This window comes from Galleria mellonella, unplaced genomic scaffold (assembly GCF_026898425.1).
Source record: "Galleria mellonella isolate WM207_F2 unplaced genomic scaffold, CSIRO_AGI_GalMel_v1 utg718, whole genome shotgun sequence".
Taxonomy (NCBI): domain Eukaryota; kingdom Metazoa; phylum Arthropoda; class Insecta; order Lepidoptera; family Pyralidae; genus Galleria; species Galleria mellonella.
Genome location: NW_026442143.1, coordinates 1372663 through 1387901, shown reverse-complemented (window position 1 = coordinate 1387901; position 15239 = coordinate 1372663).

The window sequence follows — 15239 nt, the reverse complement described above, 5'->3', positions numbered from 1 at the left end:
TAGATGCAGTATCAAAATAAAACATACACCAGATTTTAAGTTAGAATACAATTATATTAGTACATTATATTACTTCATGAATACAATTATGAAAACCGCAATCAATTTTAGTTACTTTTTCTGGTATTAAAATATAGACAGACCGACAGTAAAAAATATCTATTGCTCATATTAATAATTTATATATAATTGTATATATAATAGTATATTATATATATTATTCCATATGCATTTAAATATGACAGAATTTTCATCGTGCCTCTGATTAAATTATTTATAAGTACTTCTCTCCTCCATCCAAGGTTGCCTGGAAGAGATCGCGTTTAGCGATAAGGTCGCCCATTGTTTTCTTAGCATGATCATTATCTACTTGTAATTGTTTGTATCTGTAATAAGTTTATTATTGTAATCTTTTGGAGGAAACAATATAGAGTATTTGTCTATTTAAGCATCTTATATAAATTTTTCTTGAAAATAATTTCTGAACAGATATCAACTTACAATTTAATTAGATTATTAATATTTTTAATAGGTATAATAAAAGCCCTGTGTCAGAAGAAATTTCTGTCACATGGCCTTTATTATGTTAAATGTCTGTCTAACGCAAGTAAATATTTCATTTCATTTTATTTCAAGTTTTTATGAAATTATTACAAATACAATCTCTAAATCAAATTAGTAACATATCGAAACGTTCAATCAATTAGTTGATTTTTTATTTTTACTAATATTGTACATCAGCTGACTGTCTTACATTCGAGTGAATTATTCGTTTATTTACATTATTATTAGGTTCTATTGAAACAGACTGTGCCTAATACTGATATTCCAGATTATGAAATTCATTGTTTTTTTTGTAAAAGTCACAGAACCCTGTTAGCGTGTTCGATCGCATTTCCTGCTTTCTTCCAAATATAGCTTATTTTCAATTCTTTTATATATATTACACGATACCTTCTCCATACCTGAATTGATGATACATCAAATTTACCAGAGGGAGACTTTGTACAACTTGGGTACCTTTGGAACCCATTCGTATTTCTGCCGTGAAGCAATTGTGTTTACATAAATGTGTTTTGGTTAGAGGTTAGAGGATTGGAATATATATAGTCCTCAGAAATAGTAATGCATGAAAGATGATGTGGGCGACGTAGTATACTCTGTTATGTCCATGATAATGTTTATGTTAATACGCGATGGTTACCACTTTCCATCAGGTGGGCTATCAGCTTATTTACTATTCTAAGTTGTATAAAAATCCTGTTTTATTACGGTTATACTTGTGTTTTTCTCATTTTAAATTTCTTCCGTTTGTTTTTTATTTGTAAAATCTATTAATAATTAATTCTTTAATGACTTAACATATTCCTAATAATAATCATACAAACTGAAATAACCGCAACTGTTGCGGTCTCACCAGATAATTATTGTTGTGGTTTCCAAATAAAAGGATTTCATACTTGTAGGCATTGGTAATATCAGTACAGTATATATATATATATATATATATATATATATATATATATATATATATATATATATATATATATATATATATATATATATATATATATTTTCTCTGCAAGTTGACCACCAGGTGAGCCGTATGCTCGATTGCCACCTCTTTATATAAAAAAAGAATATGTAAAAAGAAATATGTAGCTTAAATGTTTTTTTTTTCTACTTATAATTCTCCATTATGAGGCATTGAGTGAATATTTTACAACCGTTTTTAACAGTTATCGCATAAATTATGAATTTAACAAATTAATAAAATCAACTGAGTGTATGTATTTAATATTTATGTTATTTGCAAGTAGCAAGTATTTATTTAAATAGTATTTAAATATTTAAATGGATTTTAATCTTATAATATAATATATTACTCCTTTTCTACGACGTAGTCTAATTTTATTGTGACAGTTCAAATGCCATCGAATAAGTGATTACCTTCTTGTAGATAATTATTTTTTGTTTACGATAATTACATAAGAACTGAAATAAATATTTCAAATGTTATTAGACAATACTTTATACAAGGTATAGTGTTTAAGAAAATTTTAACAAAGTCGTCGTATAGTTGTATTTTTTTATCTCGGGTTGAATAAAACAGAATGTTTTAGAAATTTACTACAAAGAGAGCACTTGTACATAATTGTCTGGACAGAGGTGTCCACCTCTGTCTCACTTGTATTTATGTAGCTACATTTTATTATTGTAAACAAAATAGTAATTCGCCTGCACTATTAATTTACAAACCAATTTAATTATAAAATTAACAGATTAACAGCAGAGAAGGGTGAGTTCAGGTCAGTGTTGGCCTATCATGGCCAATTAGCTAAGGAATTAATCACTACGTTTTCTAGGGAGGACCGTGTGAAAGTTGATCTATTAAGGCATATTATTAGGAAAGAGGCATCTCTTCCCCCCTAGAATTACCATCATAATTTACATGAATACATCTTACCTTTGTTTCTTTCTCACTTGAGCATAAATTTAAATTATCTTTATTTAAATAGACTTGTTTACAAGCACTTTTAAAACTTAATTTTTTAAAATCTACTGCAGTGTTCAGAAAACTTTTATCTGTTGAGAAAAGCCCACAAGAAACTCAACAGTTACTCTTTTAAATCTCTGCTAACATATTTCTGGCGCCAATTAGGCGGTTTTATTATGACAATAAAATTATTTAAGGGCATTATACCTTTGTATAGAGGAATATATACTTACCGGGGAAAAGGGATTGTAAGTAATGGGGTCTAACAGCCCCATTGCTAGTAATATACCTTATTAAATCGACCCTCACCCGATTCCCTGTGAAAACCATCGTTCCTAATTCTTTTTGAATTGCTAAAATCAGCTAATTGACCTATTTTTATTCTCACCTACTCTCTCTCTATCTCTGGTAGTGCAGGTGGGGTTATTATTTCCATTTTCACCTATTTAGAAAATGTCTTATATTTATATTACAGAAAATCCAGTGAATTACAATATACGAGATACATATTTATAAACATTACAGACATATTCGTAAATTCCTATATATTCTACTTTTATTTTAGATGTTTACAACTTTGTTACTGAATCACGCTTAAACTGCTAAACGTATTTAATTTAAACTTTATACTCGTATACAAATGTAACATGCTCTGGTTTGAAAAATAGAATACTAACTTCTGTCTTAATTTCACTAGGAAAACTCGAACGTACGAACAATTAGTTGGAATTATTTTCGTTGCAAGTGCTGATTGTGAAGAAGAAATAAAAAAATTAAAAAAAACTCTTGAAGTAATACAAAAGTAACATTCATTAGGAAGACACAAAGTTACAGTAAAACATATTCGTATTAGTAGAAATTCAAGCAAAGAGTATTATTGTCCTTACACAAAAATAAATTATCTAAAGGTTTTGTTGGTCTGCCAGCAACTAGTATTTAATATGTGTAAACACCTTCGTGAAGTTTTTTTTTTTTTTTACGTAAACGGAAAGCTTCATAAAACACACTTTAGCACGCACAGGCACTTGTGTCAAGAAAATTCAAACGTAATGTTGCTGTGATTTTTTTTCTAAACTCTCTCTAGTTAAATGATGGTTTTACATGAAATAAATTTATCTCGCTTTCTATTTGTAACCAATTTCAAAAAATAAGAAGGTTCTCGATTCGATTGTATATTTTTTTATTATATTTGTTACCCCAGAACTTCGTTATTTATAAACCGATATGAAAATTTCAAAAGTGTTCGAATTTTTACAGATGTTTGTTGTACAAACACGAGTGAAACTGAACAATCTTCGAAATAATCGAATATCAAAATATCATATACAATATATATATAAACTTTCTCATTTATATTATTAGTTAATTAATATATGTATATATAGTTTTCTATCTGAGGGAGAAATCAAGGTCTCCAAAACCAGCGTACATGCATGTAACAATATATGTATTGTATAGATAGAAACTTTATTACTTGGTTTTCTTGTCTATTTCACAAAGAACTTGACGTGAAGATAGTAAGACTTCATTACGATATTCCAATACGCGTTTCATATCTAAGTGGGTGATAGTGTTGATAAATGTGAACAGATATTGAGTTTGGCAGACCATAAAATATATTAAATGGAGTAGAAAAGTATCATATAAAGTTCTAATAAAAATATAAAATAGTATACGGGTGTAAATGGTATTCGCACTGATTCACTCCATTCAAAGATTTAAATGAAATTTGCTGCACGGGTATAGAATGTCTCCATACAAATGCTTCATTAAAAACAGGTTAACTTTTTTTTGTGTATGTGTGCGTGAATAGCAAGAAATAAAGGAATATTTTTATTTAAGTAAACTGAGATTAAGCATTTTTGAATAATATTTTTTTTATTCTTAACCCATTCGGTACGCAATTTCAGCGAAGAAGAACATGCAAGAAACTCAGCTGTTGATTTTTTAAAAAGGTTAACTATATAAATAATGAATTTGTGAGAATACAAACTGTTACGCAGTATCAGATCATATCAGTGTTACCATAAAATGCATTTATTGCTTAGTATATGAGATGAAATTATATTATAAGATTAAATTAAGAAATAAAAACAATACAAAATTCATATGATTATATTTAAAAATAAAAAACAAGATAAACAATTCATAATAATTCATAATGTGTTTATTTTTATTGATTACTTTAATTTATATCCAAGAATGGACTTATAATTATGTTTTCTTTTTTAAATTATTAAAATGACCTATTTAAATAGTACATGCATCGTAGTTTGCAATGCGTAGGGTTGCCAGATAAAAATATGTAAAATTCCAGGTATATTTGGGTAACATACATGCTTATTACACCAATCGGAAGTTTGTTCTTTTTTCTACACGGTAACATATGCTTACCTATTTTTCCTGAAACCTTGGTTGCGGCTAACAAAACGGGAAACCTAGGTGTACTTTATTATATTTTATTTATACATTCATTTATACCAAGCTTCATTAAAAAAAATTATACATACCGAATTCAGCGGCGGGATCTTAGACTATATTAATTTTATAAGAATAGTTAGATTGCTAGTCATTATTAATATTGAAACGACTTATGTTATTGTTTTTTTTTTTTTTTGTGGAAAAAGTCTGCTTATCGGGGATAAAACCCAACATAACAATTTGTGAATCTGTAGCGATAATATGTGTCTGATGCCATGGACTGACCTCGGTTCCGACCTATATGAAACCCTCTGAAACATGTATAGAGTACATTCTCTCGGGAGTAGTATAGTCCGTCACCAGTTCGCAATTATGTGACTCCGAGACTAGATCCTGGCTATGAATTTTTCACGTAATAAAGTCGTGATTGTAAGCATCATTATAAAAGAAGATTGTTAGCATTTTGTGTATATATATGTGTATATAGACGTATAGTGGATATAAATTACAAAATACGGTATGCTTTCTACAGTATCTCACTTGCTAGTTTGATGAGTTCTGTTAGTACAGAAAAATAATGCATCGAAAAATATTTTTTTCTTTTTTTGGCCAATGCTCTCATGCTTCTTTGAGATATAAATTTATTTCCAATATATAAAATACTTTCTTAAAAGGTAACTTGATAAAGATATTAACTTTACTGTACAAGACATTTAGATGAGTAGGTATATCTAAAAACTAGCACAAAATTTAAGTTTAAACTCAGCAGAAAAAAGAATTAAATTATGAAACAATTTCATTATAGAAAGAATTATTATAATCGGCTTAAAATTGCTGAAGAAATTGCATAATACACATACAAAGAGACACCTTTAGGTGAATTAACAATTATCTTTCGGTTACATTCAACATGTTTGTGGAGACAAAATAGTGGACAGAAATTAGTATTTTCATAATACTCGTACATTATTCCTACAATATATAACCGAGAGTGGCAACATTTTGAATGTAATAATGTTGCCACAATGTTATATTGACACTTTATACTAACTAAACTCATCTTGTGACAGTGTTGCTAAACTGTCATAATGTGCATTACCAAAGTTTCTAAGTATAAAATCCACGAAATGACGTTGTTTCTACCAAGTTGCAGACGTAGAAAGAATACAAAATCCCTTTCTGTCGTAGTTACAACTCATAAAAGCCATTGCAACGGACAGATAACGACAAAACTTTGGAAGTATCTCCCTTACCCTTATATCTTTTAGAGAGTGATGACTTAATAAAAAATTAAAACTTCTTAACTACATTGAATGCTTTTGATGTAGATACTCAAGAATATATACCTACATTGTAAGCTATATACTGCAAAGTGAATAACAGTTACTACGTGAGGTATTAAGCATACAAGTACATACTATTCTCTGGTATTAGTTTGTACTTTTTAAATAATCATTGTATCAATAATCAATCAATAATAACTGCCTACGAAGTTGGTATAAAAGTATCATATGTTAAGTTACGATATACAGTAATTTTTGCTTTAAAAAATAATAAACATCCAACCATTCAGCTATTAAAGCATGACTGCGTAATATATATACAAATATCCAAACATATTTACAAACTTAAAAAAGGCATTGCAACGAACACAACGACAAAACATTGAAAGTATCTCCCCTACCATTATATTATCTAGGAAGTGATGACTTAATAAAAAATTAAAACTTCGTAACAACATTGGCTTACTAAAGAATGTAAGTAAGGCTCGTAGACGTGATATACAATGTATTCATGAACTGACAGAGTAAAAATGGGATGATAATAACAAGAAAACTATGTTAGTGTACATGTGAAAGTTCTAAATTTATATGGAATTAGAGGTGTAAAAATAGCAATATATATATATATATATATATATATATATATATATATATATATATATATATATATATATATAGTCGTTAACTATCCACTGCTGAACATTAAAGATAAAAAGTGTGTTTCATGAAAAATATACAATTGTGATTTTTTCCCTGATATCTTTGTGTTATATCGAACTGTATTATAGTGTAACTATACTAATGCCCACTTCAAAACGTAAAAAACCGCTTCGAGCTTATATATCGTGTAGACAGACGATCGATCTACTTATCTTTCTTACTCTAACATGTATTTTATTATGTTTCTTTTCTTAGATAATCTACCTATACACTAAGTAAATTAAGATAAAGATAATTTTTTTAGGATAGTTTTTTCTATCTAGCGTAAAGATAAATAAAAAGTTAATCATTCTGGCGTTTAAATATGACGTTGCAACTATATTTACAACCATTTCTATATGTCTACTTACCGTCGTATTTTTATAAGGGTTTATGAGGTACTTAATATATGCACATAATATGGTGTAGATGTTCTGTAATGGGGTTATTACGCTATCATAATATCATGTATATAGAACCATATCTAGACAATCTAATAATATGCTTTCAACATATACGTTTAAATTAACTTTAGGTACATTAGTTTGTTTATTTATTTTAGATATATAAGCTCACTATTACACGCTATATTGATGATAAAATAAAAAAAAACAAATTTGATACCTATATAATCTGCTTATTATAATACTGGCCTACCTTTTTATTAAAATAAATAGGTATGTCTGTATTGATCTACTTATTATCATAAAAAACAAATCAGTAATGTTAATTAAAACACTAAGCGTAAGAACAGATTATAATAAACCTATAAATAAATATATATAATTGAATAATTGCAGTTTACAACAACCGTATAAAAACAAGATTGAAATAAAAATAATATGTTTGTTATATATGTATATAAATGTGCAGGTATTATGATGTTTAAACGCTAATTTGATTTAATAGATTTATATTGACGCCTACGGGTGTTTAAAATGGACTTTTGAAGTGTATTAAGTAGTTTAACAGTTGCAGTAAATACCGACAATAATTTATTTATTTACTCTTTATTGCACTACTTAAAACAGTATATTTATTACACATATAAAGTACAAAAGGCGGTCTTATCGCTAAAGCAATCTCTTCTAGCCAACCATTCAAACATCTAATCGTTCAATTTATCATCAGCATGACTGCGTGACAAACATACAAATACCCAAACATGTTGACAAACTTTTACATTTATATTAATTAATATAGAATATTTTTACTAAATTCGATAATTACTTATAACTTATGACGGTTATTTTAAACTAGCTTTTTTTCGTGACTTTGTCGGCGTGATCAGAAAATGTCGCTGACCAGGATAAAGAGTATCCTAATGCCCTTCTCTGTTCCACATATTATTTATACACCAAATTTTATAGTGATTAGTTCAAGAGGTAACAAACAAACATTTTCACAAATGTAAATATAATATGAGTTTTAATTAAGCAAACTATAGAAATATGACGAACTTACTATTGTTCCTAAAGCGATGAATACTCCATCCGTTGGTCATTATAATGCTATAAAATTTATCGGTTTACAAATTTAAATGCCGATTTTAATGCGCCATGCCAAAATCCGATCATCAATAACAGATTGTCACAATTGCAAGTGCAATGTTGATTAAAAATATTGGCAGATCTTTTATTAAAAATATGATTGATGATACACTTTCGCGAACTGGATCAAGAGAAAAATCTGTCCTCTGCTGTCATTAAATTATAAGGATTGTATTATTATAGGATACAATATATTATGTATCCTATGATTTAAGTTAGGATATAATCTATCCGTGTATTAAATTTAATTTTAATCCGTCCAGCCCTTTAAGCGTTATTGAGTAACAGACATAGATTTCTAACATTAATCTACTTGTCTAAGTGGAGTACTATAAGAAAGAGCTTTATTTGTACATTTTGAAAGTAATTTTTATTTATTTTTATACTGAATTAAAAAAAATCTGTGCTAATTAATAAAAATATAGATTATGGATAATAAATGACAGACCCCCAACTGACTTCATCCTCAAGACGGGACTTTGATAAATTCGTCAAGAATTAAATATAATGATTTCAAGCGAGGACCGCCTGAAGAACGACTTGACAAGTAATATAACTCGTCAAGTAGTAACGGTACCATTATGGAGCGGTCAAATACAAACCCCCCATAGAGAACGTCGCTCCAAAACGTCGTCGCCCGAGGCACGCACTCTTGGACCCCGATGATCCAACTACGACGGCAAACGCGTCTCCCTCCCTACCTACCGCGGAACCCTCGACAAGAGCCCCTACAAACACACCCACACATCGCACACACCGCCCCCGCCGGCGGGGGCGAAGAACCCTCGCGACACACGGTCCGCGCGCGATCAGGTTTGCGCCCGAGCGCATAACAACCGCGTCGCAATCTCACCCACCCAGACGTACCGACCCTTCGCCGTCCCTCGACGGGGGTCGAAGTGCGGTGGCCTAAGCCGAGGCCGAGCCACTCTGGCGCCCTTAGGCGCACACACACACCGCAGTCCATAAGAAAGAGTCGACACCTCTGTCGCTCCCCTCTCGCGGGCTTGGAGTGCCATCAGCACTCGCCCCTGCATTCGCGTCCGGTGAAGCTGTAAAGGCCACACACGGCCAACAGCAAACACATTCAGAAAAAAAAAAAAAAAAAAAAAAAAAGGTACCATTATGACGGAGGCCTCAGGGTCTAAATAATTATCTGAATAATTCAAAGACGATTGGAAATTAACTCTTTATATAATGGGCGTTTTTGTTCTACCCGATAGCAGGGCTTACATAGTTGTTTCGATTTAAAGGGTGGAATATGGCTATAAAAATTACAGAGTACGAAAGTATAGCACCATGGTCCTTAGAAATGGCAGTGCATGAGTGCAGGAGCGGGCCATGGGCGTTACAGTGCATACTTTGTTATCCATGGTACTGTTCATGTCTAAAGGTTACGAATTATAATACTTAAAACGACGAATTTTATTTAGCATTTCGTCGTTTTAAGTATTATAAAAAAAAATACCGCGACAATTCACAATAATTGGCACATTAAAAAAAGAAAATCCTTAATATTTTTGATTCAACTATCGTAAACATTAAATGCGCATCATAACAAGGTCTGAATTTCCTCGAGACCTCTCGTGAACCCTCTTAAAAAGGGTTTTATGTTACGATTAAAGGGTTTTGCCTTTTTAAATAACAATTTGCCTACTGAAGTAAAATGTTACATTTGCGTATCGACATAGTGTGTACTCACATTATAGACAGATTAGGCGTTTGTTTACTAAATCGATTTTGGTGAATAGTGATTATAATCCTTCTATTATAATATAATAATACGGCTAAATACTATATTATTTGGCCGTGTGGCCCCGGCATAGGATAGGCCATCCCTATCTTTCCCATGGGTGTCGTAAGAAGCGATTAAAGGAGTGTAAAGGATTGGCAGCAGGGTCCTTGTTAAAACATGTCTAAAGCCTAATTGCGGTTGCCAATCCATCTGCCAAGCGCGGCAACTACTGATAAAATCCCCCAAGAGGGAGGCTTATGTTCAGCAGTGGACAGTTATAGACTGATATGATGATGATGATGATTATTATAATCATCATTATAAATTGGAAAGTTTATATAGATATTTGGATAATGTTTGTTGTTTCTCAACCACGTTAATACAGCTGAACGGATTTGAATGGAATTCGGTACATGGGGTTTCTTATAGGTGAAAATAAAATGATAATCTCGTCTGCACTCAGTATTCACTGGCGTGGCACCAGTGAGAGTTGATAGATGAGGATGAAAACAGGTAAGTTAGCTCATCGTCGCGATTAACTGTTGTTGAATTAATCACAACGAATTAATTTCTCCGGGCTGTAAGTACCATCTATTATTCTAATCTTCGTCTATAATATAGTATATCTTATATATGTGTAGGTATATTTATTATTTATATATATTTGTTTATTTATATATGTTAATTTTGGTATGAATGTATATCAGTATTACTAGTACCGCATTCGAGTAATCTAACACTTCCCTAAGTTTGACTGGGAGAGAATGCTTTTAGCATTAAGTCCGCCGTGTACACATACGAGTATATGTACTAATGAATAAATAAATAAATTAACCACGATGGTTTCCTTGGGGATACGCGTGGAGATCGACCTAATAAGATATATTGCCAACTATGGGCTATTAGACCTAATTATTATATCAATTCCTTTTTCCTCAATACACGGTTTTTTTAATGAGTAAAAATTGAATTGTAACCCCGTGAGTGCTGTCGGTATACACTGACGGGAAACCAGTGAGAGACGATAGGTGAGGATGAAAGTAGGTTAGTTAGCCCATCGTGACGAATTCCACAAGAATTGACCATGACGGTTTCCAGCGGGAACTGCGTGGAGGTCGATCTGATAGCGTATACTGCTAGCAAAAGGGCTTTTAGACCTCGTTGCTAACAATCCCATTTCTCATATAATATATATTTCCGAACCGATAGGACAGCGTAACCTTTAAGAAAAGAGCATATTCCTTTTTAACTGGCTAGCAACACACCTGCAATGCCGTTGGTGTTGTGGGTGATCATGGACGATGGTAGTCGCTTACCATCAGGTGAGCTGCATGCTCGTTTGCCCTTTGTGTTGTAAGAAAAAGACATAATCATAATTTGAATCTAAAAGATATCTATTCTAAATTATCCCAATCATCAGTTGATGATTAGGTATTTGAAAATATTTTTAGTCTTGTAATCATTAACCATTAGAATTGCAAACCAGTAAAAGTCAGATGTGTGATTGTGTGAAATATAAAAGAAAGTTCTGAGAAAAGAAGTAATAGGTTCGCATTTTGATTGTGCTCATATTTATTTTATATGTAGATGATTTAGATAATTCCTTCTGTTTATTGAATTACAAAAACACCCTCTTACATTGCGACTAATTATATTGTCACTGATTTGTTAGTAAACCTGTTTTAACCGGTTTATAACCAGCATATAAGAAACCTCACCTGTCATCCTGGTGTGTGACAAGAAATCTGCTAATGATTGCAAACCCGTTTGCATGACGCAGCATAAAAAATATAACCTCATTAGATATTTACAAGAGTCTGAGCACAAAATAACTGAGTATTCATGTAAGACGGATGGTTTTAGCAGGAAAGCGTCTTTAATTGCGGCAAAGTTAATATCGAATAATAAACTCACAATTTTTATTTTAAAAAATGCAAAGATGTAGTTTTACATTTATGATATATGAATATATATCATAAATGTAAAACTACATCCATACATATATTTATGCATTGTATTGTATAATCGTGTAACTATAACTATTTTTAATGGATGATAATGAAATGTTAATAGGAATGTTATAAGCTGGCAGAGTATCAGTAAAGGATGACAGGTTTTTTTATACCATTGAGGTGGTAAACAAGCATACGGTCCACCAGATGGTAAGCGGTTACCGTAGCCTAAGAACGCCTGCAATACCAAGGCATTACGCGCGCGTTGCCGATCCTGAAGAAACTTCTTTACTACCTTTTGAAGAATACCACACTGTAGTTTCTTGGGAAAATTTCGGCAGGGAGCTCATTCTATAACCTGAGTGTTCATGGGAGAAAACATTCCTAAAACCGCATTGTACGCGACTATTTAGGCTGCAGGGAAGATAAAATGGCAAATCAGTTTAGGCATCGTGATGAATTCATATAGAATTAAGCATGAGCATATCTAGGGACCGCAAGAAAGCCGACCTGGCAGGGTATATTACTAGCAATGGGACTGGTAATGCCCATTATTATCAAATCCTTCCCCCTGTATGTAAATTAAGGTAGATTTTACTTCGCAATAAGCAGTATTTTGCATCGCAATGAAAAACGGCGGCTTCAATAGTCGTAAAATTAAAATAGGACTAAAAGGAAAGTAAACCTTATCGATTTAATGTATATACACAAAAAATCCTAGCAAATCAAGGACTTCTTCCTTTTTAATGTTGCTTCGAATTTGTATTATATTATATAATCATATACAAACTTGAGAAAGGGAAGATAATCAGAAAAAAAAATACAACTCATTTTCTTTTCGTAAAACTGAATATAAAAACTAGTATAAATATACAAATGTTCTAAATCTATTTCTTATATCGACCAATTAATTTGTATTATATATACAATATTGCTGTTGTTATATTAACATCATTATTATTCACAAAAAGATACGAAAATAAAAATATATTATAAAAGAAAACAAATTTTATGAAATATAACAAGTTAGATAGGTAAGCTCATTACTTTATTGCGTAACTTATTGAATATTTAATCTATATTTTAATAATCGTGATTTATTTGCCTAAACAACAGTATTAATTAGTATTTACATAATTTTGGTATTTTAACCAAGAAAATCATATTGGACGAAGTTGTTTGTCCAATAAGTAAGTTTATCCAAATTTGCATATTTATGAAGTTTATTTTTATTCCAGTAAAAATTTTAGCTTTCATTGGGGAGTTTTGTAATTTATCATAGTATTCCGGGATATCGTACGATTTTATCGTCACGATATAATAAGAGAGTAAAATGTATATATGTATACTATGGGAACGGTTTTATTTTTCACGACATGGTTGTGCATGGAATTTTAAAAGTCACACAATTACATACATTTTCATATTTTCATTATCGTGACGGTAAAATACGATATTTTACCATGTTCCGGTAAATATATAAGAGGGTATATTATTATCAAGCTATTCAATTTGTTACGTGCTAAATTATTATTTCAAAATACTATCAGAAAAATTAAATAAAACTATCGTAGTCTAGTTACCTATACACTTACTCGAAATAAATACTCCAAATATCGTGAGTTCGAACTTTGTAGACATCAAATATTTTGTGTGTCAGTTTTTTGCAAACAAACAATCCTCCCGTAACGGAAAAATCTTTACTAAACCGAATTAATCAAAAGATGGCGCTAGGCTCACCTCCTATATCGTTAAAATCGGAATGTCGTACAGCCAATGGCCTACCTGATGGAAAGTGCTAACCGTCGTCTATAGACATGAATTTCACGAACAGCACCATGACCCATGCACCCTACAATTCCACTTCCATATTTTTTAGACAGACTGGCGAAAGACAATTATGCAAACATAACAATTTCACACCAAAAACAAGAGGAGAACAGAGAAACAGACGAATTTCGTATGTACAAATTTTATCAGAAGGATTTCTTTTAATATATTTCTAGAAAGATTCTAAAAGTGAATAGTTCATTTTTTTGAAGATATACTTATCGTTTGTTATTTTCCTGTTTTATTCATGAGCAACCTTTTATCTGATATTGTTAAATTCAAAAATATCCAACAACAGATCATTAGCAAAATGTTGGAAAAACCTTTCGAAGGGAACTTCTCAAAGGCCTATATTTATTTCGTCTCAGATGTTCATTTGTTACAGCGTCTGTAAAAATTGAAAAAAGAGTTTTTACAAATGAATGCCTATGCGATAAATATAGATAATGAATAAATACTGAACGGATTTTTGTTTTAATGTTTACATTTAAAATATATTTATTGTATGTATTTGTATAAATGTCGTCTGGTCCCGGCATAGAATCAGCCACCCTTCCTTTCCCGTGGGTAAACTAAGAGGTAACTAAAGGAACAATTTAGTCAAAGGATTGGCAGCAGCTCTTAAAACATCATCAAAGCCTAACTGCAGTTGCAAACCCGCCCGCCAAGCGTGGCAACTACTGGCAAACCCCCACTTTATGGAGGAAGCCTCTGTTCAGCAGTGGACAATTAACGGCTGGCATAAGCAAATGATGATAATGATTTATATAAGTGACAAAAAAAATTTTATTGAATAATTTGTAATTACATAGTCACTTTAATTTCTACCGTGAAGCAGTTGTGTTTGCATGGCTGTGTTTCGGTTTGAAGGGTGGGATATGGCGTGAATTTACAGGGTATAGAGGAATAACATCTGAGTCTTCAGGAATGGCAACGCAAGGGGGATATCATGGGCGAAACCGTATACTCTATTATGTCCATGGTACTGCTCATGTCTATAGGCGACGGTTACCACTCCATCAGGTGGGCCGTCAGATTGTTTGCCATTCTAAATTGTATAAAAAAAAAAGGTACCTCAATAAAGAATGTGCATAACACATTTCAATTTATACCACACCTGAAAATCTTTAAGAATAATCCGTAGTAAATGAGGTCGATGAAAGTGACTCGCCTAATGGGTGCCCTTTGGATTTATTATATAACATTCAGACATTATAAAGAATTATCTAGAAAAATATCTAACGCCAAGCAAATAGAATAAGAAAAGATGTT